This window comes from Bos javanicus, chromosome 4, assembly GCF_032452875.1.
Source record: "Bos javanicus breed banteng chromosome 4, ARS-OSU_banteng_1.0, whole genome shotgun sequence".
Lineage (NCBI taxonomy): Eukaryota > Metazoa > Chordata > Mammalia > Artiodactyla > Bovidae > Bos > Bos javanicus.
In genome coordinates, this window is record NC_083871.1 from 119,230,675 (window position 1) to 119,253,364 (window position 22,690).

Below are 22,690 nucleotides of genomic sequence, written 5' to 3' on the forward strand. Positions count from 1 at the left end.
AACCCCCCAACCTCCCTGCCCCCCACGCCCCCTAACCCCAATCCCCCAACTTCCCTGCCCCCCGCACCCCCTAACCCCAACCCCTCAACATCCCTGCCTCCTTCACCCCTCCCCCACCCGGTATACTAGCCTCCCCCGCAGCCTGGAGAGATAACTGCTGTTCTGGAAACCAAACAAACTCAAGCGTAACAACCGACCAACGGACCACACACTTCTGTTTGCTTGGGGTGTGCTCACCCAGCAACGGGGATGACAAGGTTGGGTTCTCAGAAGCCTGGTACCCGGGCCCGCTCCGCTGACCACGTGGGCGCCTGGTGTGCTCGGGTGAGCGTCCTGAGTGGTTTCCTGACTCGCCTGGTTGCTGGGTTTTGTCTTCTGTTGACTTTGATTTCTTTTTTTTTTTCTGGCCACACTGCACGCACAGCTTGTGGGGTCTCAGTTCCCGGCCACCTCTGTGGAAGCATGGAGCCCTAACCCCCGGACCCCTGGGGAAGTCCCGACTTCGATCTGTATTTCTGGATTTTAATCTATTTCCTATAATACAGAAATGCACGTTCAGTATAAAAAATGGACGACCTCCTGCTCCAGGCCAGGACATGGCTAGCTCACGTGAAGACGGGGTTTCGTGCTCAAGCAGTGAGTGTCGGGGCTAATCCCGTTTCTGCTGCTCCGACAGCACCAGCATGTGCCTGACCTGTACGACGTGCCCTCTTAGCAGAGCTGGGAGCAAAGGTCGTGTACATCTTCTCTGATCCTGGCTAGGCAGTGAGCGCACACTGCAGGGCTACTGATTCTAACACTTAGGTGCTGCTGTGTTGAGTAAAAGCCAGATTCAGATCAGATCAGTCGCTCAGTCGTGTCCGACTCTCTGCGACCCCATGAACTGCAGCACGCCAGGCCTCCCTGTCCATCACCAACTTCCGGAGTCCACCCAAACCCATGTCCATCGAATCGGTGATGCCATCCAGCCATCTCATCCTCTGTCGTTCCCTTCTCCTGCCCCCAATCCCTCCCAGCATCAGGGTCTTTTCCAATGAATCAACTCTTTGCATGAGGTGGCCAGAGTACTGAAGTTTCAGCTTCAGCATCAGTCCTTCCAAAGAACACCCAGGGCTGATCTCCTTTAGGATGGACTGGTTGGATCTCCTGGCAGTCCAAGGGACTCTCAGGAGTCTTCTCCAACACCACAGTTCAAAAGCATCAATTCTTCGGTGCTCAGCTTTCTTTATAGTCCAACTCTCACATCCATACATGACCACTGGAAAAATCATAGCCTTGACTAGACGGACCTTTGTTGGCAAAGTAATGTCTCTGCTTTTCAATATGCTGTCTAGGTTGGTCATAACTTTCCTTCCAAGGAGTAAGCGTCTTTTAATTTCATGGTTGCAATCACCATCTGCAGTGATTTTGGAGCCCAGAAAAATAAAGTCAGCCACTGTTTCCACTGTTTCCCCATCTATTTCCCATGAAGTGATGAGACCGGATGCCATGATCTTCGTTTTCTGAATGTTGAGCTTTAAGCCAACTTTTTCACTCTCCTCTTTCACTTTCATCAAGAGGCTTTTTAGTTCCTCTTCACTTTCTGCCATAAGGGTGGTGTCATCTGCATATCTGAGGTTATTGATATTTCTCCTGGCAATCTTGATTCCAGCTTGTGCTTCATCCAGCCCAGCGTTTCTCATGATGTACTCTGCATAGAAGTTAAATAAGCAGGGTGACAATACACAGCCTTGACGTACTCCTTTTCCTATTTGGAACCAGTCTGTTGTTCCATGTCCAGTTCTAAATGTTGCTTCCTGACCTGCATACAGGTTTCTCAAGAGGCAGGTCAGATGGTCTGGTATTCCCATCTCTTTCAGAATTTTCCACAGTTTATTGTGATCGACACAGTCAAAGGCTTTGGCATAGTCAATAAAGCAGAAATAGATTTTTTCTGGAAACATCTGTTAGTTTAAAAGAAAAGGAAGGAAGAGACCCCTTTTACATGGATCAACCCGAATTGGCAGAGACAGAGACAGAAAGCAGAGCTTTCTGGGTTGAGAGCGATGCAGATGTCCTGGAGTCGGTGCCAGAAAGTCATACAGCCAGAGAATGTTCAGAGACTGTGAAGAGGGTGAATTTTATGTATGTGAACTGGTCTCGATGGAAAATCTAAAACTGAACTGAACTTGAGAAGGTGATGTGTGTTCAACCTCCAGATACTGTTCCCCCAGCAAGGTTGCAGCGGTCCCCAGAGCGCTTGGAACCCAAGTGCCCGCAGAATTCACCACCGCTGCCCCTGTGCTCAGCGGCTGTGTCTTGCTCCTGGGGGTTGTGGCCCGCCTCTGAGCACTAGAGGAGGTTCATGCTTATGTTTATGAGAGGGTCACAGGCAGGAGGGCCAGGGGTCTCCAAACAGAGGAAATCGGCTGCAAGTGTCTCTTCAAGTTCTGTGTTGCTTTGACAACACCTGGTTCCACCTGAACTTAACTTTTCTCACACCTTGAGCTAACCAACGTGTTTTTTTATGGAAGTGTTCTCCTTAAGCTATGTTAATGAAACGATGTGTTTGCTTTGAAATTTGCCTTTCTTCAAAAACGGTTCCACCAAAGACTAACTTTTGACTGATAATAGCTCAACATATTCATATCAGTTGTTTTATGCCTGGGGGATGATGACACAGCTCGCGCCATCCTATCTCAAAAATGCGTTTTGTGGGAGAGGGGCCTGGGGAAACCCTGCCAGCCTTGAGGTGCCTCTCTTATCTGACTAGGAGCTTTCTAACACACATAAAACAGTGCGCTAAAACCAGCTCGGGGGCTCACTCCGTCCCCCCTCTGATGTCTGTGTCAGAAGCTTCCCAGTCCCTTTTTATACCTTAATAAAACTTGGCTACACAAAAGCTCTTGAGTGACCAAGCCTGGTCCCCGGTCCTGCAGCTAAATCTTCCTCTTCTGACATTGCGAATCCGACACCATTCCCGTGAGCTGTCATTTCCAGTCACTTGCATTTCTTCTGTGACTCACTGGGTCCTTGCCCGTGGGGCTCCGGTGGGGAGCCTGGCTTCCACCGCCCGGCGCCAGCGTCCTGCTCCGGCCGCCTCACCAGCGGGCACTCCCCCAGGCTCCTGCCCTTCATCCCGTGGCTGGAACCCACCTTGTTCCCAGGCCTACTTTCCTGAGATGCCCCCGGCCCTGGAAGACGAGGCTGTAACAGCGTTCACTGGTTTGAGGATTTCCTTGGACCCCCTCAACTTGTTCTGGTGTGTTCCAGAATGCATTTGAGTGTCTTCAAGCCATTCTGTACAAGAAGAGACTTTTCAAAAAAGAGCTTCAGACTTTCACAGAATGCTAACAGTTATTCTTTGCAATGATGTGTAAAAATAGAAATCATTTCAGTTGTGAGACTTCTGGAAAAGATTTAATATTGGTAACATGGAATTCGGAGGGACGAGTGAAGACTGAGGGCAGGAGGGCGTGGCCACGGGGTGGATGTCTGCAGCCCTCTGGGCCGGTGGGCGCTGACAGGCGCCGCCTCTGCAGGCCGGGGTGTGAGAGGGCAGGCCGTCCTCGGGCAGAGCAGGGCGCTGCCAGTTCCTTCCGGGAGCCCCTGGCGCCAGGCTGAAGGTGTCAGAGCAGGTCAGCCGTGCCGGGGTCGCCCCTGCCTTGCGCCCAACAGCGCAGGGCAGCGACCAGGGCCCTCAGTCCCTGCCCCGAGGCTGCCTGCCCTCTGGCCTTCTGCAAAACCACGCAAAGGCTGCTGCTGCTGTGAGTCAGGTGCCCCCCTCTGGCTGGAGGGCAGGCTGCTCAAGCTGCAGAATCGCTACAGAGCTGCTTGGCCTTCATAAAGCGGGCGAGAATGTCACCCTGAGGTCCTTCGTCCACAGGCTCAGACTGACTGCGCTGCAGCTCCCCGAGAGTCCTTGGTGCTTCCGGCAGCTCCACGTCCGCGTCTCCCGTCCTCCACAGAGCCCGGAAATGCTGGGCCCAGCGTGACCGTGGTCAAGTCTCTACAGGGGTTAACATCTAGAAGCCGAAAGCCGTTTTCCCCAGTGGGTGGTCTGGCGCGAACAGCTCCCTCTAAAGGTGTTACCAGTGCACTCTTTGGACGGACCTTCCACCGTGAACCGCGTTTCACCGAGGTACTAGACGTCAGCTCCCGAAGGGCAGGCGCTGTGACGCTTCCTGTTGGCATGTCAGCTCTTTTCTGGGTATGGTTTACACTGGCATTCGTGAATATGAAAATGAAGTCCATGAGTTCAAGTTGATCTTGTAGGGGAGGAAAAACTTCTTTCTCTACCCCCTTATGTTCTGTCCATGAGGCACTGCAAATCAAACTGACAAAGAGCCAGACTAACAGGAGGGGAAAACCCAGAGTTTATTTCCACATGTAACACACTTAGACACAGGAGAACTCAGTGATGAGTAACTCAAAGGGGTGGTTCAAACTGGGGTTTAAATGCCACGTTAATGCGTGAGGTGGAAGGGAAGGCACTCGTGGGAAAACAGATGACTTTGGGGGAAGATAAATGGTTTTCAGGAGAGCAGACAGGAGATAAAGTTGGGGATGATGTTTCCCTGCGAAAGGAGGTGAGCAGTCTTCCCATCTCCTTCAAGGCCACGCATCTGCCCTGGGAAAGGAGCTGGGTGGGTTTTCTTCTCCCTTCTGCTCAGAAGGGAGATCCTGGTGGCCTCATTTCCCGGCAGCCACTCTCTCAGTCAGATAAGAAGGTGACGGGCAGGCCTGGCTCCTCCTCTGCAGACTCTCCGGTGTCCCGAGCGTCCGACGGTCTCTCTGCCGACTGTCCTGGCACACCTCTGTCCCCTCCAGTCTCCGCCGCGATCCTAACCAACCCTGGGCCTGGCGGGCCTGCTGACTCACCTCTGCGGAGGCCACCGCACCTCACAGTTACTCATCCTGCAGAGTGCTTTAAGCAGTGGTTCTCAAAGTGGGGTTCCTGGAAATGTGCCAGACACCTGTGTTCTCAGGCCCCACCCAGACCTGCTTGAGCAAACTCCGAGGGAGAGGCCTGCAAAGCTGGGTGCTCACAACTCTCCAGGTAATTCCTACTGGTGTTGGAGTTGCAGAATGTGGGAAAAAGGCCTGGTGCCTGAGGCCAAGAAAATATTCTTTATTTTTAACAGTAAAATAATCATAACACCAGCACCAAAAGTAGTTATTAGTTTTGCAAAGAGTCGGACGTGACTGAGCGACCAACACTTTTACTTTACACTTTCACCTCCATGGACACAGAACACTTGTATTACGTTTTCTACGATTACAGAGTCATAAAATATCTCCAGGACAATGAAAGGTGTAAATAACCGATGGGTAAGCTAGTGTACACAGCATACCCTTAGTCTCTTTTTCACTCATGTAGAAATTCTGTACTGTATTTTCTGACAGCTTGTTGTCGTGGTTTAAGTCGATGAGTTGTGTCCTATTCTTTCGAGACCCCGTGGACTGTAGCCTGAAAGGTCCCTCTGTCCATGGGATTCCCCAGGGAAGAATACTGAGGTGGCTTGTCATTTCCTTCTCCAGGGGATCTTTCTGACCCACAGACTGTACCTGCGTCTCCTGCATTGGTAGGTGGATACTTTACTGCTGAGCCACCAGAGAAGCCCCTTTCTGACAGCTAGGATCTCACAAGTTTAGAAAGATGGATACAGAACAGATTATAAGGGGGGAAGCTTAGAAAGAACTGATATGTCCATCAGCAAGAAGCTGTTGATTGAAGGCAGTCCCTTGACCACGGATGACGGCACAGTAACGCCCGTGTTCCTTCCAGGGCGGGCAGGGCGGGCTCCGCCACCTAAGCATCCTTTGAGTTCAGTCTGCGTGTGTATCTCTCTCCAAGACCCTGGATTCACAATTTGGAAACACAAAAGTCTCTACAAGGCACATTTTCCCCCGACAGGTCATTGGGTGTGAAACCTGATGTACGCTGACCTGAGGCCGTGTGTAATTGTCAGTGTGAACATTCATCCGTTTTACAGCCAGGAATTCCAGAACATGGCAACTAAACACACACACACACGTTTTGAGTTTGGCTTTGTTGAGGGACCTTACTGAGGACTGTAGCCGGGAAACCGTCCTCTCCGATGGCTCTGGGGAACTGCTCCAAAGAGGCCAGGGAGGAGCCAGGAGCTCTGGTGGAAAACAAAGTTGAACATCAAAACATTACTGCTGGTCACATAAACCAGCCACTCAGGTTAGTGGCTTTAGTGCTCTGCTGTGTGTGGGGAGATGCAAGAGTCTGGGGTCATTCAAATTAACCCTACACATGTGTCTCGGCTGCGGAGGGCCTGCAAGCTATTTCTCTACATCCTGAATTCAGCATGCACTGTCTGCGGATGGGGTGGGGGGGGCCACGGTGGTTGATGGCTGGATGGTGGGTCACACGCTTCTGTCCACAGATACGAGGGACTATGCAGTCCTCGCACTGAATTACCCCTCCAAGTCAGGGAGAATTCAGAAGTCCAAAGCATGTTTGGCCCCAGGAGTTTTTCAGAAGGGCTTGCCAACCCACCTGTATGCATCGCGAGTAACAGGTGTGGCACTTGAGGCTCTGAGAGGCTGGAAGCGACCTGCCTAGAGCTCTCCGTCTGCACGGGTCCGGCCGGATGCTGGGCTCCGAGAGGCTGGAAGCGACCTGCCCAGAGCACTCCGTCTGCACGGGTCCGGCCGGATGCTGGGCTCCGAGAGGCTGGAAGCGACCTTCCCAGAGCACTCCATCTGCACAGGTCCGGCCGGATGCTGGCTTCACGCGACGTGGCACTGGACTGAACAGTGTCCCTGGTTTTCATGTCCACCCAGGGCCTCAGGATGGGGCCTGATATGGAGAAGCGTCTCTGCAGGCGTCCTGAGTGAAGGTGAGGCCTTATGGGATGTGGGCAGGGACCCCAAGCCCAGTGACTAGTGTTGGGAGTGAAAATGGAGAAAAGCCATCATCTCCATTCACATCACATTGGTCCTTCTCATTACTGCACTGTGCAACACTGTTGGTCAGTCAGTCATGCCCGACTCTCTGCGACCACATGGACTAGCCCACCAGGCTCCTCTGTCCGTGGCATTCTCCAGGCACGGACACTGGAGTGGCTGCCATGCCCTCCTCCACCAGGCTCCTCTGCCTACGGAGTTCTCCAGGCACGGACACTGGAGTGGCTGCCGTGCCCTCCTCCACGCACTCGCTGCTGCTGCTGCTGCTAAGTCGCATCAGTTGTGTCCGACTCTGTGCGACCCCATAGACGGAAGCCCACCAGGCTCCTCCATCCCTGGGATTCTCCAGGCAAGAACACTGGAGTGGGTTGCCATTTCCCTCTCCAATACATGATAGTGAAAAGCAAAAGTGAAGTCGCTCTCTCCAAATGTGAGGGGGGAACTGCACTCACCAAGCTACCCGGGGAGCCCAGCTGGGGTCCTGCAGTTTAGCTCAGCTCTGACGTGAGGATCTACCTCGGCCCCTCCCAGAAGCCAGCCCCAAGCCCAGGCCATCACCTCTGCCTCTGCCCAGCCCGCTCCACAGCAGAGCCCAGGACCCCCTCCTCCAGTCCAGCCCCTTCCAGAGCAGCTGGGCAGCAGTTCATTCACTGGATGGCCTGCCTCCCATGAAGGATGCAGGTCAGGGCCAGCCAGCGGGGAGAGACCCCCAGGCCAGGTTTTGGGAGCACTGAACCTCCTTTCCTCCTGGGGTGCCCCACCCTCCCAGAGCCCCCACGTGGCCACTGACCCGGAAGCTCTCGGAATCCCTTCAGGTGGTGGCTTTCATGTGTGTATAGCTTTGCGCTGCGGGCGTGCTGGATTAAATGAGTGCCTGCTGGTGATGAAACTGGTGTCATTTCAGGGGGCTCAGAAGAGATCCCATACCACAGTCCTTTATGTCTTGATGTAGAAAAGAATTCAGCAAGAGAGAAAGTGATTTATTAGAAAAGGATGCTAGTGAGGCTCACAAGCAGGCTGGTGAGGGGGTGTGGCGCCCCGAGAACTACTGGGCTCCAGCTTTATAATCAAAGAACTGGGCAGGGAGAGACCTTCTCTGTCTTTCCTGAGTGGATGGCATGCTCCCATCATCCGTTCCTCCTCCAGGTTGAGCAGGGGAGTTTTCTGGGCCCTGCATGGTCAAGCTAGGCCCACAAATCATTACTCTTCCCATGCGCAGAGGACATGTCCTAGGGATCATTAACTCCCTGAGCTCCCTGGGCAGCGGCGGGTCTCCTGCCCCATTGTTTCACTGTCTGGGGGCAGTTTCTCGTGTTCACGTTGCCTGGTTTTGTTGCTAAGCTAGCCTGCTTGGTTTTGTGGTTAAGCAAACCTGCTTTCTCGAGTGATCATTAACTCACAGGGTCTGCCGTATTTTCCTGCTTACAGTCCCCTAGTGGGATGAGCTGTTTGATCACCTGCTGTTCCCCTTTGCTCTGTCGATATCAGAGATGAGCTCACGCTCCAGCCCGTCCCCTGCCCAGAGGTCACCAGGGTGGGGCTGACAGTCCAACTCCTAATCATGGGGTTGGTTCCCCTGGCGATGCTCCTCAGGGGGTTCACAAAAGTCACCCCGTTCACAGGAGCCCCGGTGTGGTTGAAAGGGGCTTCTTAAGAATCTCGAATTATGGCTCAGGAAGTCCCCAGGGTCTGAGCGGCCTGTGCCTGTAGAGGAAGACCGTGCACACGTGTGTGTTAAGTCCCCACTTGGCACTGGGCCGGCTGACCGGCAGGGTCGATGTCCCTCTGCCATTTCTAAGCTTGGTCCTAACTTTCCTTTCGGCCGCACAGCACGTGGGCTATCGGCTCCTTGACCGAATCGAACCCTCGTTCGGGCACTGAAGGCATGGACTCTTAACCACTGCACCGCCAGGGAGGTCCCGACCCTAACTTTCTTGGGATTCCAGAGTACTTCCCGCTGTGTTCATCAGGACGAGCGGGCAGAAAGGAGAGGCGGGTGCCGGCCCAGGATGCGGCCCGGGGGGGAGGGCAGGGGGGAGTCCAGGCCGGGGCAGGCTGGGCGACCGGGCAGAGGGGAGTCCAGGCCTGCCGCAGGAGGCCTGGGGCATCTTAAAGAAAGCGCTGGAAATCTGCCCCCTTACCCTTCACCTCGCCCCATTGGCCAGAGCTGAACTGGGTGCTGTCTTCATTCTCAGTTCAGTTCAGTCCAGTCGCTCAGTTGTGTCCAAGTCTTTGCGATCCCATGGACCGCAGCACGCCAGGCCTCCCTGTCCATCTCCAACTCCTGTAGTTCACCCAAAGCCATGTCCATTGAGTCGGTGATGCCATCCAACCTTCTCATCCTCTGTCGTCCCCTTCTCCTCCTGCCTTCAATCTTTCCCAGCATCAGGGTCTCTTCAAATGAGTAGTATAATTAAAACAAATTTCCCATCACTCCAAAATCTTCTCTGATCTTAATAGACGTAAGAAGTTACATTTATTTTACTTTGTTGTAATCAGCGTACAGTTCTAAATGGCCAAGAACTTAGCGCTGAGGCCGAATTCTAGAGATCAGAGTGGGGAAAGTATAGGCAGGCACGGCAGTTTCTACCACATCCTCCCTGGACTCATCTGCTGACCCAGCGGGACTGAGGCTTCCACCCCGGACCCCTGAGCTCCCTAAGGACCAGGAACCACCCCCTGCCCCCCCATCACCCCAGAGCCCTGAGCTCCCTAAGGACCAGGAAACATGCCCCCCTGCCCCCCCATCACCCCAGAGCCCTGAGCTCCCTAAGGACCAGGAAACATGCCCCCCTACACCCCCATCACCCTAGAGCCCTGAGTTCCCTAACGACCAGGAACCACCTCCCCGCCCCCCGCCGTCAGGACAGGGGGCCCACCAGCTGGCAGAGGACCTTGGCTCTCCCGGGGTGGCTGGATCATGGCCGTGCCCCACAGGGACGCTGGCCAACAGCCCCCTCCAGATTCAGCTGCAGCTCTGAGAGGATTTAAATCCCGTCCAGTTGGATCTGGTTCCTCTGCCTCTATCGTTCTGACCCACAAATCCTGCTAATACCATGACTTTTTGCCAAGTGATGAGGGGCTAGAAAGACGAGGGGCGTCCAGCTGCTGTAAGGGCACTGAGAGCCACGTGGGTGCAGACAGAAAGGAAAGGAATGTGGGCCATGGCCAGCGGGCGCCAGGCAACCGGAGAGCTGGGCGCGGACACGGGCTTGCTCGCCTGTCAGGTCAGGTAAGCGAGACTTCCGTCACCTGATGCCGGGAGAAAGGGGCCCGGAGCTGGGCAGTGAGCCGCCTGCTCCCCCGGGAAACCACTGCGGGAGCAGTGGGACTCCAGCAGGCAGACCACGCACGCGTCCTGGTTTTCCAGCTTCATACCTGCTTTCACTCTGGATAAAAAGGTGCAGTTAAGACAGACAAGAGCCCGCCTTACTTTCAGCCCTCGCGTGTGGCCGTCCCAAGTCGTCCCTGTCATCTGTTGAGCGGTGTGAGGTTTCCTGGGGTCATCCTGGTGATGGCCGTGGGTCTGAGAGCCGCACAGTGTCTACGTGAGGGTGGCTGGCGGGCTCCCAGGCCTGCCTTCTTTCTGGAAAACACAGGCCTGCGTCGATGGCTGACGCCGCTGATGCTCAGCGGGTGTGTGAGACGTCGTCAGGCGTGCAGACGTGCCCCTGTTGGGGTCCCTTTGCTGAGCCTTTGGGCCCCAGCTCTCAGAGCCCTGGGGGCTCCTGCGATGCCAGCCCGAGAAGCTTCATCTCTAAGCACCTCTCAGCGGCTGGTGGTCTGCCTGCATCCTCTCCTCCCCGCCCCGGAGCACAGGGAGGCCTCTCCTTCCTGGAGGGTGACCGCTGGCCTAGCCGGCTGCTGAGCCAGTGTCCCCTGAGTCCATCAGAGGGTGAACCGGACACAGGACAGGAGCTGGCCAGGGACTGGGCACTGGGGCACGTCTGTGTGGCCCTCTTCTGCCTGCACAGCACAGGGGGCTGCTGGGGCGCAGGGTCACGGGAAGGCAGCCCGCCCCCCAGCGCCTGCGTTCCTCAGAGGGGCTCAGCCCCCTGAGCCTGACGCCCCCATGGCTGGCAGGACTGTGAGCCTGGGGCCTGCACCGAGGGAGCTCCCCGACTCCGGTTGGGAGGCCGCCCTCTGGCCACAGAATTGCCCCTGGCCCCCTAGGTTGCTCTTTGGGCCCTGGGCTGGCCATCAGCATCCTTCCGGCTGGAACGAGCCATCTGGGCCAAGGTTCTCCTGGACCACCATCTCCAGCCTCTGGTTGCAGGAAGGTGTCAGCACGCATTTACCCATCTAGTCCATGAAAGTTTGCGGAGACCTACTCCGTGCTTCAGACCCTGGAAGGCACTGGGGGTTGGGCACGGGGCTGTGGGTGCTGGCTGGAGGGGTAGCCAGCACTGGGAGGGTTCAGGCCACAGCGATTCTGATGGACGTCCCCAGCGAGGAGAGGCCTGGCAGGGTCTACTTCCAAAGGGCCTGATTTCCAGGGCACGGGGTACAGAAGACACAGGTGCTGGGCGCAGCTGCAGAGAGCGGTCCCCTCGCAGCTAGGGGACTTGGGAACAAGAGGGAGCGGGCCTTCTTTCCAAGCTGGGGAGCAGACCCTAGGTGACCCCCGTGTGGGCACCGGCCCTGGGATGCCCCTCCTCCCCCACGTCTGCTCCACTCCACACCAAGCCTCCTAGGACAGGCTGGGAGTGTCTTCCTCCTCCTGGACGTCAGAACAAAGTGGAGACGCTGTGGACACAGCTGGGGATTCTACTGGGGAGAAAAATCTTTCCTTGCTCTTCTAGATTCTTTGGCCAATCTAACAGTTAAACTGACATAAGACAGATTAACAGGAAAAAAGCAACTTCCATCCCTGCGGGGGTCCCACAAAAGCTGAACTGACTCTAGATACATGCGTGCTCCGTCGTGTCTGACTCTTGGACTCGTGCAACCCCGTGGACTGTAGCCCTCCAGGCTCCTCTGTCCTGGGGAGTCTCCTGGCAAGAATACTGGAATGGGCTGCCATGCCCTCCTCCCGGGGATCTTCCCGACCCAGGGACTGAACCTCTGACTCTGATTCTTCTTACTCTTTACCCGCAGCATTGACAGGTGGGTTCTTTACCACTAGCGCTGCCTGGAAGCCCAGGGTGACTCTGGCCCCCTTCGGTTACACATTAGATCATGTTCTTGCATGAATGTCTCTTTTCTTACGAGTGATGACAGTTACATGAGGCTACATAGGAAGCTTTACTTATGAGATCATATGTGCTAAGACAGCTCGAGGCAAAATGTCAGGAGGCCTGTAACCTGCGTTCAGATGGCTCAGCAAAAAGTGGAAAAGGAAGAGAGACTGAGCTGTGAGGAGGCGGCAGCAGTTGGCGAATCGAGGTGAAGATATCTGTTCATTCGACTGGTTTTTCAATTTTCCAGGAGTTCTGAGAAATTAAGAACTCAGAGTAGGGGGGCAGGGTCTGTGTTGAAGGGACAGTCCGTTAGGGCTGGGGGGTCAGGGGGCTGCCCTGGCTTGTCTGCCTGAACTGTGGCAGACCTGGGAGCCCTGGCTCCATCTGGGGGGGTGGTCCATTTGCTGGTGGCTATGTGCCGGGGAAGCCCTGTCCTGTGACCATAGGTTCCATTTCAACCCCAGACAGCCCTTTCCAGGTTCCTCTGGGCTTCAGAACAGGAGGGTGTGTGAGGGAGGCTCAGGAGGGGGGACGTGGGTCTACCTACGGCTGATTCATGTGGATGTTTGGCAGAAACCAACACAATCCTGCAAAGCAATTATCCTTCAATTAAAAGTAAATGACTTTTTAAAAAAGTCAAATATGTTAAGAGATAAAGTAAAAAAGTAGCGAGGGGGCGGGTGGTGAGGGGAATACACCAGCTTACTGGGAACCGGGACACGGTCACCCTGCAGGGATGCCGCTGGAGAGGAGAGGCCGTCCGTTGGAGAAGCTTTCAAAGAGTAAGCGAGGACCCATGTGGCTTCACTTACAGAACCCGCGCTCCTTCTCTCCGCTTGTCCTTCTCAGAGTGTAGGAAGCGCCCTGACGGGCGGCGGATCTGCGGGACCGGCAGGTTCCCGCTTCCTCCTCTTCTCAGCTGGGCGCTCTGTGTCCAGGCAGTGGGTCTGAGCTCTACGGGAGGGCGCCAAGCTGCTCTCACTCCTTTGCAGAGCAAGTGGTGGTCCGCTGGAGGAGGCCTCGCTGCCAGGAGTTCTTTCCTGTTCCCAGGCCCCCGAGGCTGCCTCGGGCACCCCTCTGCCTCGTCTCTGAGCCTCAGTTTCCTCCTCTGGAGATCTGAGGGTCCTGGTTCTGGGCAGAGCAGCCGTGGAGAGGAAAGGGGAAGGGCGAGCAGGGGCTTTGCCTGCTGCGAGCACTGGTGTGAAGCCAGCTGCCCAAGCGCATCTGGTTTGTTGCTTCAGATTTCCTCCAGGAGAGTCTTCAAAAGTGGTGATGCAACCCACCCAGTGGCCAGAACTTGGAGCACTTCCTTGGTGATGGAGGTATGCCGGGGTCCAGCCCCGGCTGATCCAGGGTATTCGAAGCGGGGACGGCGTCAGCAAGGATCAGGAAACAATTGCTTAATTAAACGTTAATCAAGGATATAAAGAGTAATAGAATAAGGATAGCTCAGTGAGGAAATTCAGTGGAGAAAAGAGGCTGAATAATTCAGCCAGAAGGTGAGAGAAAGAACGACATGGTGAGGCCAAGTTTTGGTGAACAAGGCCCCGCACTTTATTTTCCAAAGTAGTTTTTATACCTTAAGTTATGCATAGAGGATAATGGGGGAAGGGGTAGAGTCAGGCAGCAAGCCAGGCTTTCTTCCTGCAAACTTATCATATGCAAAAGTTTAGGTGATTTGCATCATCTTCTGGCCCGGAGGCCTGTTAACATTTTAAGACCTTTTCTTCAGAAAACTTATTTTTCTCTAAAGGTGATTGGTCAGGAGCCACCCTCCAAAAGCATTAGATAAAGTTGCATTCCTACAGAGCAAATGTGTGGTGGGCTATAACAAGAAAAAGAATTAACTCAAGGTCCCAGGTTACAAACATTAAAGCTACTACTTACACCAATTATATTAATCAATACACTGCCAGGGACATAGCAGGTAAGGGATATGGAGACTTGGCAGCAAACATTGGCCCAACAAGTGAAAATCCCTTCACCAATACAATTTCTAATCAATCTTTTAACTACTCAAAAGAATCTGTATTTAGACAGTTTAGAACATCTCCTGCCTCTCACAGTTGGGAGGCTCTGAACAATCACATGTGGCCGGAAAAACCTATTCAGGCAGGCTAGAGGATTTCCAAAGGAGTTTGTAGGTTAAACACTGTCACACCCAGGAATTATTAACTGGAGCTGTAAGCTAACTCTTTTTTCAGAGAGAGGTAGTGGGGGACAGCCCCCCGTAAAGTCAGAGGTGTAGGTGAAAGCACAAAGCAGAAAGTAGGCAGACTCTGGTTTTGGGGGTAGATGCTCGAGAATTTCCAGGGAGACTCCTGAGGCTCGATCCCGCCTTTGCGTATGCGGAGCCTCCTTCCTCATGACCTTTGCCAGGGGCGGAGCTCGCTCCCCGCAGAGGTAGTCCTCAAGCTTAGCCAGGCACTCAGTCCGAACCCTGAGATTCTCCATGAACCAAAGCCAGAGGCCGCTTTCCAGAGGCCGTGGGGGGAATGAACTCTGGGCACGTCCTGGCACCTGGCTGGCCTGAGGGTCATCCGCTCTGCATTTCTTGGCTCACATGGGAAATAATAAACGTTCTGTATGCGCTGGTTACATAAAGAAGAGGCCACGTGACTGAGAGGAAAAGGGACCTGACAGGCTGCACACAGTGGGCCGTGGGACCCCCGCCTCGGTCCTGTCGCCCAGAGTTCTGACTCTCCCAGGTGCCCGATCCTCCTCCAGAGAAACCTCATCACGTGCACTCCTCCCAGACAGCCTGATAGTATTGGTTTGCCGTCTGAGTGCCTCCAGGATCACGGTCTGGTTACCCTGCAGGAGCCCAGTCCCCTGGGGAAAGCTCTAATGGCTTTGTTTCAGGCTCACCGCCGGCTGCCCAAGTCTAGTCCATGCTGCCCAGGGGCTGGCAGGGATTGGCGAGTGGCTGGCGGTGACTGTTCCGGAGCAAGTGTTGAAGTCTAGTGAGAGGGACAGGGGGTGGGGCTGAGCTTCGGACAAAGCCTGTGCTCGCATATGACCGCCTGAGAGCTCCACCTTGGGCTTCCCTCCCATCTTTTCACTGTGATAAAACACACTCAGCATGAACTTCACCGTGTGGACCATCTCTAAGGCTGGTGGGACACACTTAACCACCATCATCTCCATCACTCACCTTGTAAAACTGACACTCCGTCCTCAGTAAATGCTGACCCCCCCCCCCAACCAGCTCTTGGCTCCCCCCCATCTACTTTCTGTGAATTTGACGACCTTAGGGACCTCATGGGCTTCCCTAGTGGTGGTTCAGTGGTAAAAAAAAAATCCACCTGCAGTGCAGGAGACTCGAGAGACGTGGGTTCGATCCCTGGGTTGGGAAGACCCCCTGGAGGAGGGCATGGCACCCCCCTTCAGTGTTCTTGCCTGGAGAATCCCGTGGACAGAGGAGCCTGGGGGGCGACAGTCCATGGGGTCACACAGAGTCGGACACGACTGAAGCGACTGAGCACGCACACATAGGGACCTCAGTAGATGGAGTCTTAACGGTGTTTATTCTTTGGGGACTGGCTCATCTGCTCAAGGTCCATCCCTGTTGGGGCAGGGGGCAGGCTGTCCTTCCTGTTTAAGGCTGAGCCGCGTGCCGTTGCGTGGGTGGACCACGTTTCGTTTATCCGTCATCCATGAAGGCACACTGGGCTGCTCTATCTCTGGGCTAGTGCGAATAATGCTGATGAACATGCTGTGCAAATGCCTCCTTGAGACCCTGCTTCCATTCTTTCGTGTGTCTACTCAGGAGTTAGAACTGCTGGGTCACATGCTAGTCCTATTTTTAATTTAAATTATTTTATTTTATTGGCCCCACCGTGCGGGTATGTGGCATCTTGGTTCCCCAACCAGGGATTGAACATGTGTCTCCTGCAGTGGAAGCCGGGAGTCTTAACTATAGGACTGCCAGGAAAATGCTTCTATTTTTAATTTTTTAAGGAACTAGAATACCACTTTCCCCAGCAGCTGCTCAGCTATCACAGTGGGTGTGGTGAGGTCATAAACAGTGAACGGGAAATTTTTGTCCGAGTCGGACTCCTCTGACTCTGGCTTATGTTTTCACTTTCCTAATTGTGCTTTTTTTTTTTTTTTAATTAATTTATTTTTTATTGAAGGATAATTGCTTTACAGAATTTTGCTGTTTTGTGTCAAACCTCAACATAAATCAGCCATAGGTATTCATATATCCCCTCCCTTTTGAACCTCCCTCCCGTCTCCCACCCCATCCCACCCCTCTAGGTTGATTCCGAGCCCCTGTTTGAGTTTCCTGAGCCATACGGCAAATTCCAGTTGGCTATCTATGTTACATATGGTAGTGTGAGTTTCCACGTTACTCTTTCCATGCAGCTCACCCTCTCGTCCCCTCTCCCCAGGTCCATAAGTCTGTTCTCTATGTCTGTTTCTCCATTGCTGCCCTGCAAATAAAGTCTTCAGTACCATTTTCTAGATTCTGTATATGTGCATTAGAATATGATATTTATCTTTCTCTTTCTGACTTCACTCTGAATAATAGGTTCTAGGTTCATCCACCTCATTAGAGCTGACTCAAATGTGTTCCTTTTTATGGCTGAGTAAGAGGAACTAAAAACTCTCTTGATGAAAGTGAAAGAGGAGAGTGAAAAAGTTGGCTTAAAGCTCAACATTCAGAAAATGAAGATCATGGCATCTGGTCCCATCACTTCATGGGAAATAGATGGGGAAACAGTGGAAACAGTGGCTGACTTTTTTTTCTGGGCTCCAAAATCACTGCAGATGGTGATCACAGCCATGAAATTAAAAGACGCTTATTCCTTGGAAGGAAAGTTATGACCAACCTAGACAGCATATTGAAAAGCAGAGACATTACTTTGCCAACAAAGGTCCGTCTAGTCAAGGCTATGGTTTTTCCAGTGGTCACGTATGGATGTGAGAGTTGGACTGTGAAGAAAGCTGAGTGCCAAAGAATTGATGCTTTTGAACTGTGGTGTTGGAGAAGACTCTTGAGAGTCCCTTGGACTGCAAGGAGATCCAACCAGTCCATTCTAAAGGAGACCAGTCCTGGATGTTCTTTGGAAGGAATGATGCTAAAGCTGAAACTCCAGTACTTTGGCCACCTCATGTGAAGAGTTTACTCATTGGAAAAGACTCTGATGCTGGGAGGGATTGGGGGCAGGAGGAGAAGGGGACAACAGAGGATGAGATGGCTGGATGGCATCACTGACTCGATGAATGTGAGTTTGAATGAACTCCGGGAATTGGTGATGGGCAGGGAGGCCTGGCGTGCTGCGATTCATGGGGTCGCAAAGAGTCGGACACGACTGAGCGACTGAACTGAACTGAATACTCCATTGTGCACATGTACCACCACTTCTTTATCTCTTCATCTGTCAATGGACATCTAGGTGCTTCCATGTCCTAGCTGTTGTAAATAGTGCTGCAATGAACAGTGGGATACATGTGTCTCTTTCAATTTTGGTTTCCTCAGTACTCTTGCCTGGAAAATCCCATGGACAGAGGAGCCTGGTAGGCTGCAGTCCATGGGGTCGCGAAGAGTCAGACCTGACTGAGTGATTTCCCTTTCACTTTTCACTTTCACTCATTGGAGAGGGAAATGGCAACCTACTCCAGTGTTCTTGCCTGGAGAATCCCATGGACGGGGAGCCTGGTGGGCTGCTGTCTATGGGGTCACACAGAGTCAGACACGATTGAAGTGACTTAGCATCAGCAGCAGGGTATATGCCTAGGAGTGGGATTGCTGGGTCATACGGTGGTTTTATTCCTAGTTTTTTAAGGAATCTCCATACCGTATTCCATAGTGGCTCTATCAATTTACATTCCCACCAACAGTGCGAGAGTGTTCCCTTCTCTCCACACCCTCTCCAGCATTTATTGTTTATAGACTTTTTGATGATGGCCATCCTGACCAGTGTGAGGTGATATCTCATTGTAGTTTTGATTGCATTTCTCTAATAATGAGTGATGTTGGGCATCTTTTCATGTGTTTGTTAGCCGTCTGTGTGTCTTCTAAAAACAGTGGTTTGATGCCATGAGGTAAGTGGCAATGCCTCAGCCATATGCATGCTGTCAGGCCCGAGAGTCCCTTCCATCCTTGTCAAGGAGAGTGCTAGCCTTCTCTCCTTTCATACAATGCTGTGCTTTTTGATGAACAAAAGTTTTTGCTTTTAATGAGTCCAGGTTTTCATTTTTTTCTTTTATAGTAAATGCTTTTTGTGCCTGTACAAATATTTTCACCTGTGTTTTCTTCTAGAAGTTTTATAGTTTTAGATTGACATTTGGGCCTATGATATCCTTTTGAAAATTAATTTATTTTTGGCTGAACTAAGTCTCCATTGCTGTGCAAGCTTCCTCTAGTTGCAGAGAGCAGACTACTCTCTAGCTTTTTCATCACTTAAATCACACCGATGCGTCATTTTCACTGCCATGATACTGGCCAGCCAGTTGGGCATCAAGGAAAAGCCACTGTTTTCCTTTATCTTTTTAAAAAACTGAAGCACAGTTAGCTTACAGTGTTTCAGGCGCACAGCAAGCGGTTTGGTTGCACACATACATACAGGTATTAACTGTATTCCTTTAACAGGTATTTCCATTATAGTTTATCACAAGATATTGAACACGTCTTTCCTTGGGAACAACAGGGGACTAGTGACAGGTGGCCCTCGAGGTAAAGAGCCCGCCTGCCAACGCAGAGACGCAAGAGACGAGGGTGTGATCCCGCGTCAGGAAGATCCCCTGGAGGAGGGCACGGCGACCCACTCCCGTGTTCCTGCCTGGAGAATCCCGTGGACAGAGGAGCCTGGCGGGCTGCAGTCCACCAGGTCACAAAGAGTCGGACATTCCTAGGAACTGGATTGCTGGGTCATATGGTGCTTCTGGTGTGTGTGTGGGCTGGGGGGCATATGGGATCTTAGTTCCCTTACCAGGGATTGAACTCCCTGCAGTGGAAGCATGGAGTTTTAAGCACTGGACCACCAGATAAGTCCCTATTTTTAGTTTTTTAAGGACCCTCAATACTGTTCTCCATAGTGGCTGCACCAATTTACACTCCCACTGACAGTGTAGGAGTGTAAATTTCCCCATACCCTCTCCAGCCCTTGTTTGTAGACTTTTTGAGCGTTCTGACCTGTGTGGAGACTTTTGATTGACATGTTCCTGTCGGCCGTTTAAGGCAGTGTTCTGAGTAGAGAAACATATACGCTAAATATATATGTGAAACTGCCCATGTCTCACTCAACACCTGGAGGTTTCACCATACCCTTTATCTGCGACTCTAATCTTCAGAGTCCAGCGCGCATACACGGCACAGCAGTCATTCCTATCTCACTGACAGGGAACCGAGGCTCCTGGCAGAGTCAACGTCACAGCCGGGCACAAAGCTAAGCTCGTGCCTCAAGTGCTGGTGGTCCCAACGGAAAAGCAGCCTTTCTCCTTCTCGGCCCCGGTGCTGGCACTCTGTCCCCTTCCCGCTCAGCCAAGACCACACTGTCCAGAGGTCCGAAAGCATGACGGTTTTCAGATACAAGCTCCTCCCTGGTCATTGTCTGTCGAGATGAAGGACCTCCTCTAGTGCTTGCCCTTTTCGCATGCTGAACATGTTCTGGAATCCCAAAGCTCCTTACCGCTCTCTGCAATCCATCTGTGTCCTCCTTGCCTCCTCCCCTGGGGGGTCCTGTGTCAGATGGGGGGGTCCCACCTCTGACCCCTCTGTCACTACACCCTCGACTTCCCATCTGTTTTAAAGGAACGTGAGTTTCTCGACTTTTACGCCGGGTTCCAAGCATCCAGACTCCTTGAGAATGACTTTAAGCTTCGCTTTCTCTCCAGCATCTTCTGTTCCTTTTCTGTCCACGGCCTCTTTAGTTAGAAACACGCAGGAATGTCTGTCTTTGCAGAAACAAACACAGCAAAGCCAGGTAAACACCAGGCCTTCCCGTGACCTTCTCTTTCTCCGTATCTTCTTTCCTTCCTTCTCTTTTGGGGACAAACCCGTCTAAGTCCTGCCAGGGTTTCCCAACAAGCACCAGGCTATAATCCAGTCTCCTGGAATCACTCCAGAAAAGGCCACCGACCTGCGAACCATGAACGGTTGTCAGCTCCCCTCCGTCTTTTCTTACTTGACGATGTTAACTATTTCCTGGGCTCACCCCTACCGCCAGCTTTTCGCTCAGCTGCTCCCTCTCTTCCCATGGCAATGAGGCTCTGAAGCCTTGGTGAGCAGCTCTGACAGGCCTTGGGAGGGCTGGGTCCCGGTGACACCACCTGCTGGGTGTTTCCAGCAGACCCCCATGGTCCCTTTTCCCCACAGCCAACATCTGCACTGTCTTCACCCACACCAGCTCTTCCTCCTGGTCAGAACTTCACAGTGTGGAATCGAGTCTTCCTTTCCTTCACCCCCACACCTTGTCAGGCACAGGTGCTCGAGATTTTTCTTTTTCTTCTATAACCCAAAAATGTTTCCAAGGTTTCACGGTCACCGTTTCCTTTCATTGTCCAGTGAAATAATTTGAGTCTCCTTCTAAAGTGACTGCAAGGATTCCCTGGTGGTCCAGTGGGTAAGAACCCACCTGCCAATGCAGGGGACTCGGGTTCGGTGGCTGGTCCGGGAAGATCCCACAACAAAGCCCAAGGGCCTCGACTACTGAGCCTGCAGGCCTAGAGCCGGTGCCCCGCGACGAGAGGCCACCACAGTGCGAGGCCCTCGCATCACAACTGGAGAGGAGCCCCCGCTCACAGGAACTAGAGAAAGCCCCCGAGCAGCAACAGAGACCCAGGCTGGCTACATTCAATCAATCATTAAAAAAAAAGGTTAAAAAAAGAGAGTACATCTATTAAAAAATAATAATAATAACATGACTGCAAGAAATCCAGAATCTGTCCCCTCCCTGGGCTCCTCTTCTAGGGTCTCCGGGCTGGGATCCGCCCCGTGGTCACTGTCTTTTGAACACAGGCCCGGCCCCCGCTTCATTCCTCAAGTTGACCTTTCACACACAAAAAGATAACACCAGGCTGGAAAGGCTGATCCCCGTTTCTGCAGCCCTGAGATGTCACAGAAGGAATGAAAACGCTTGGAAACAGCTCATGATCCGACATCAGTGATCACAGGTCCCCGGGCTCCCTGCTGTGTCCTTCCTCCAAGGTGGCCCTTCCAGCCATCCTCCCAGCCAGGCCTCTACCCCCCACCCCGAGCCCTCCCTTCCTGTCCACCTTCTGCAGTTAAAACAGGCACAACTTTTGCAAAGATGCTCTTCTCCACAGTGTCACCACGTCACACAGCCCTCCAGTCGGCCTCTCTCCGCTAGACTTCGTTGACACCCGTACCTTGCAGAGCCAAAAAGGAGGTTTCCTTCTGAAATGAGAGGCCTGTCGCCATGCCTACGGTGTGGGACAGCTTTAGTTTTACAGAGTACTAATCAGTCATTCAATCAGCTTCTTGGTGACCCTTGGATGGATTTCCTCTGTTTGGAGTTCTCTCCACCCACACAGGGCTTCAAACATTAACTCTTCCTGGTCTTCCAGAACTCACTCAAGATGGCCGCTTCTGAATGGAGACGCAGATGTAGAGAGCTGACCTGTGGATGCAGTGGGGGAGGGGGAGAGCAGGCAAATGGAGCAGGTAGCATCAGCATATATACACTAGCCTGTGTAAAGTGGATCCTCGAGAGAAGTTGCCGTGTAACCCAGGGAGCCCACTCTGGTGCTCTGTGATGACCCAGAGGGGTGGGGTGGGGGGAAGGCAGGGGGGCTCAAGAGGGAGGGGCTATGTGTGTAATTATGGCTGATTAGAATCTGCCTGTGATGCAGGAGACCTGGGTTCCATCCCCAGGTGGGGAAGATCCCCTGGAGGAGGGCACAGCTACCCACTCCAGTATTCTTGCCTGGAGAACTCCATGGACAGAGGAGCCTGGGGGGTTACAGTCCTTGGAGTCACAAAGAGTCGGACACGACTGAACGATGAAGACTTTTCACTTTCCTTTTGCTTTTTTTTTGTTTGGATAGGTAAGAAGTAGATTTATTCAGATTCAGAGAGAAGCACTTTCCATAGAGTGTGGGCCATCGCAGAGGGGGAGTGCAGCTTTGCATTTTTGTATGGCAGAAACCAACACAGCATTGTAAAAATTAAAAATACAAAGCAAACAAAAAAAGATTGGCTTCTTCTGAGGAGTTTTTCTCCATCTGTGCCCTGCGCCCCCCACCCCCATCCTGGTTTGAATGTCTCCCTTCTGGGTCCTGGAGCCTGTAAGCTTAGATCCCCAAAGCTCTGGCCGACAGCACTGGAAGCTCTGGCTTATGGACCTGTCTTCCTCAACGGATGCAGAGGTCCTCGAGGGGAAGAGTCCTGCCTTCTTTGAGCCCTGGTGTACAGTAGATGCTCAATGTATGCTCACCAGATGGATAAATGAAAACATACTCATGTTTATCCACAGCTATATTCAGTCTCTCACTTCACACCACTGTACTATGGAGTTATGGAAGACTCGTGATTTCAACTTCATAAACATGATTTTATTAGTTTTGAAAAGTAATAGTAAAATAAAAATATTTTACACACAAAAGTTCAAACAATACTTCAAATC

General features: G+C 52.7%; 1 long non-coding RNA gene and 1 other non-coding gene across 4 annotated transcripts; one reads left to right on the plus strand and one right to left on the minus strand.

Moving 5' to 3' along the window:
* Window positions 1–76: 76 nt before the first annotated feature.
* LOC133246709 (uncharacterized) lies at window positions 77–21,847 on the plus strand. Of its 3 annotated transcripts, none has more exons than XR_009736121.1 (3): window positions 77–324; window positions 3,866–6,190; window positions 6,396–21,847. It is a non-coding gene; the product is annotated as an uncharacterized LOC133246709 (long non-coding RNA). The 3 variants fall into 3 exon arrangements; XR_009736119.1 differs by having other exon boundaries at window positions 3,866–5,038; window positions 5,976–21,847; XR_009736120.1 differs by having other exon boundaries at window positions 3,866–4,120; window positions 4,741–21,847.
* On the minus strand, window positions 18,124–18,249 carry LOC133246975 (U6atac minor spliceosomal RNA). Its single transcript, XR_009736221.1, has one exon. It is a non-coding gene; the product is annotated as a U6atac minor spliceosomal RNA (small nuclear RNA).
* Window positions 21,848–22,690: the final 843 nt, after the last annotated feature.